This window comes from Petaurus breviceps, unplaced genomic scaffold, assembly GCF_028583685.1.
Source record: "Petaurus breviceps papuanus isolate PSGF00001 unplaced genomic scaffold, PetGlider_PUasm1.0 207, whole genome shotgun sequence".
Taxonomy (NCBI): Eukaryota; Metazoa; Chordata; class Mammalia; order Diprotodontia; family Petauridae; genus Petaurus; species Petaurus breviceps.
In genome coordinates, this window is record NW_027185850.1 from 14842222 (window position 1) to 14846504 (window position 4283).

General features: G+C 38.7%; 1 long non-coding RNA gene across 1 annotated transcript in view; it reads right to left on the reverse strand.

Moving 5' to 3' along the window:
* Positions 1–4214: 4214 nt before the first annotated feature.
* LOC138164797 (uncharacterized) overlaps positions 4215–4283 on the reverse strand; it is a 36839-nt gene continuing 36770 nt past the window's right edge. Inside the window, exon 3 of the long non-coding RNA XR_011169185.1 lies at positions 4215–4283. This exon is cut by the window's right edge and continues 129 nt beyond it. This is a non-coding gene — a long non-coding RNA (uncharacterized lncRNA).

The following is a 4283-nucleotide window of genomic DNA, read 5'->3' on the forward strand; positions in this document are numbered from 1 at the left end:
CTCATTGTAGAGTATTCCCCTGCTCATGTGTGCTTGCAACGTGTCCACTTAAGAGTCACCTGTATGCCCCCACCATGTCCTAATTTATTGATTTATAATAGACACTGCCTAGGTTTCGTAAGTCTTCATTGTCTGTCCTTCATTGAATGGAACCCCTCCGTTTCTTAACCTTCAAGTTGCCCTGGCCCTCTTCTCAGAATGATATCTTTAAATGCATCTTTAAAAAGAAAGTTACATAGGATTACTAAGGAAGTCAATTAAAGTTATCAAAATATTTCAAATCAAGCCAAGTTCGTAGACCCCTGTTAAGAACTCCCAATTTGAAGGCAAATGGTGTAAACAATAAAGAATAGGATATGGACTACATTCTGCTTCATACTCCTACTAGTTGTGTGGCCATTGTTAGCTCTATTAGCCTCAATATTCTCTCCTACAAAATGGGTTTAAAATACTTTTAACACCTATATCGAGCACTGAGGGGACCAAATGGATGGAGCACTGGGTTTGGTATGAGGAAGACTCGTCTTTCTGAGCCTCAGACACTTCCTAGTTAGGTGACCTTGGGCATGTCACTTCACCCTACTTGGCTCAGTTTCCTCATCTGTAAAATGAGCTGGAGAAGGAAATTGCAAACTAAAATTTCAAATGGACTTATGAAGAGACAGATACAACGGAAATAACTGGACCACAGTAAAGCACCTCTTATCACAGGACTGTTGGGAGGAAACAAAGTAAATATGCTTTGTGAAAGTGCTATATAAACATAATTATTGTTATCTTTCCCTAAAATCTACTTTCTCCGCCAGTGGGCATTGCTGGTTATCAAGGACTCAATCCTTCTCTCTCCTTCCTCCTGGACAGGGACAGAGCCCACTTCTCAAGCCTTTCCAATCTCCTCCCTGGGCCATGGCTTGGGGTGTGATATTTTATTTAGTCATTGCCTTTCCTAAAGTTAAATTAATGCATGTTTTTGTGACTTCAACACAAAAGGAGGTGAGATGAAAAAAATGTTGGGAAATATGTTTCAGAAATTAGGAAGGAGAGATCAAAGACACGGACTACCAGAAATTCATTCATATATCAGGAATATTTTCTCCAAGAAAGGAACTGGAAGACACTGGACATTGTGAATACCATATAGCATCATTAAAAATGAAATTGCTCTTGTTCTTATAGATAAAAATCCACTCATTACTGATGTGAGATTCATTCCTGAATTAGCTATTTGTGTATAGTAGAACACTGACTATTAGAGCAAAGACCAAAAATTGGTTCAAAACTGAAGAAATCTGTTTAAAAATAAGAAAAAAATATGTTGTAGACAACTAAAACAACGCTATCTTAACTTATTCAAACAAGTTTTAATGGGGAAAATGGGATCACATGAGAAAAAGATTTTGTACAGAACTTCTACTAATATAAATTAATTGCTAAAAAAGGAAAACATAAGATCCTAAGAAGTACCTTGGCCATCAAACACTTAATCTGTTTGTCAAGCAAAGGGATACTATATTCAAAGGTAACATGAGGTTAGAAGGTAAACTCATATTTATATCTTTTTTTAAATTAAATTTTATGTTTATTTTTAGTTTACATCGTTCATTTCCACAAGATTTTGAGTTTACAAATTTTCTCCCCATCTTTCCCCTACCTACCACCCCAAAACAGCAATCCCACTGTATACCCCCTCCCCAGTCTGCTCTCTCCTATATCCTCCCCCATTCCCCCTCCAACTTTCCCGCAGGGCAAGATGGATCTCTGTACCCCAGTGTCTGTATTTCTTATTTCCCAGTTGCATGTAAATAATAATAATAATAATAATGACAATACTTTAAAAATATTTGATTTTAAAACTTTGAATTCCAGATTCTTTCTCTTCCTCCTTTGTCACCCACCCTTACTGGGAAGACAGGCAATTCAATAAAGGTTGTACACGTGTAGCTATGCAAAACATTTTCATAGTGGATATATTGTGAAAGACTAACTATATTTCCCTCCATCCTATCCAACCCCCCACTTGTTCTATTCTCTACTTTGACCCTGTCCCTTTTCAAAAGTGTGTGCTTCTAACTTCCCTCTCCCCCAGCCTGCCCTCCCTTCCATTATCCCCCCTCTCATCCCCTTCCCCCCTACTCTCCTGTAGGTGAGGTACCCTATTTAGTGTGTATGTCATTCCCTCCCTCAGCCAAATTCAGTGAGAATAAGGTTGACCCATTCCCTTTTTCCTTCCTGTTCTTCCCCTCCATTGTAACCATTTTCCCTTGCTTCTTCTATATGGGATAATTTACCCCATTCTGTCTCTCTCCATCTCCTCTCATTATATTCCTCTCTCATCTCTCAATATCACCTTTTAAGTATCATTCCTTCCTATTCAATTGGCCCTGTGCCCTCTGTCTATGTATACCTGTACGCATATATACACACACTCATGTATGTATTCATATGCCCATATACCCTCCTATATAGACATATATGTATATATACATACATTTATATATATATATACATTTATATTCCCTTCAACTATTCTCATACTGAGAAAAGTTTCATAAGTTACAAGTATCGTTTTTCCATGTAGCGATGTAAATAGTTCAACTTTGAGAAGTTCCTTTTGATTTCTTTTCCCTGTTTACCTTCTCATGCTTCCTATTTATATCTTATGAAGACTCATATAAGATTATAAGCAGGATGGCCTCGTAACATTGTGATTAACAGTGGAAGGTAAAGATAGTTCAAAGAAAATTTGGCAGGAAACCCCATTATCCAAAATTACCCCAAAAACATTTAAGAATGAAAGTATAAGGGGAAAACAAATGGGAAAAAAAATGGAAAAGATCTGAAAAGGCTTTTAGAACACAATTTTTGTTTACAGCAGGGCCATGACACTTGGATTCTATGATTAAAATTCAGGACTTACTTATGGAGAAAGCGGGAAAGAGAATCAAGACATGCAAAGAGTTGGATTAGGCCAAGTGTTTTTACCTGGTATTTATGCTGTAGGTGACACCATTGTGAGGTCATTAAGGGATTGGGGCCCAAGATAACTGAAGGAAATGAACATACTCAATGTGTGGGAAAACACTGGAGCTTCAGGATATGATTGAGAAGGCCTATGTTCTTTCTGTCTCGTGCACATAACATGTTTACAAGAGTGATCTGTGCACCCACTGAAAGTGTCTACAATGAGGGGTTTTGTAAATGGCAGCCAGATCTTTATAAACAGTGTCCTGTAATGGAACACAGCCCACTTGCTCAATGATGAGATCTCATGATACATTGGCATCTTTGAGCACTGTTATTATAAGGTCCTTTGCCAAGTCCTCTGGGGGATACAAATATGGATCCTCAAGTCTCTTCCTTCGAGGAGTTTATAGCCTATTTGGGAGGAAGGATATTTAATGTTTCAATGTAATATACTATGAGACAATGTATGATAAATGCCATGTGAAAGGGCTAAAAATGCAGGAGTTTGGTGTAGGGAGAAAGTCTTATAGACTGAAATGGTCAGGGAAGACATAAATGAAGGAGGAGGCATGCGAGCAGATGGGTTACTCCTATAAAACTCTCTGCCACTCCAAACATGCTAGATACATGCTAGCTATTGAACCAGTCCATCAAAGATGCATTGGATTCAGTGAGCAGGATGGAGAGGAGGACAATTCCAACTGGAGATGGCTCATGTCTTCATGTCTACAGTCAATGGGTCTGCTATGTTGATTCTTTTGGACGTCAAGATGTTTGTGAAACCATCCTTAATTATTCCATCTGGAAGTGAAAGCACAGAGATAGGCATGCACAGGCCGTGTTTAAGAGTCTGTAGTCTGGCTGGACAAAGAGAGAGTGATGGCTACCACTGCCACAGTGTTCTGTGTCATCCTGTTCAATCCTCACAACAACTTGTAATGCAAGTGCCACAGGTCTCATTCATCCTGTTTGACAGATGATGAAACTGAGGCTCTGTAGGGCTAACTGATCTGTCCCAGGTCACACAACTTTCATAACGTCAGAAATGAGATTTCAGGCAGGTCTCTCATGATGCTGAGTCAGACATTCTGGCCTCTCTTGTTTGGATCCTGATTGGCTTAGAGTGAATGTAAACAGCAATTGTATTTTGGCCAGAAATCCCAATCCCAAGAGTCTTTTCCTCCCAGATTGATGATGATGATTCTTCTTCTTCTTCTTCTTCTTCTTCTTCTTCTTCTTCTTCTTCTTCTTCTTCTTCTTCTTCTTCTTCTTCTTCCTTCTTCTTCTTCTTCTTCTTCTTCTTCTTCTTCTTCTTCTTC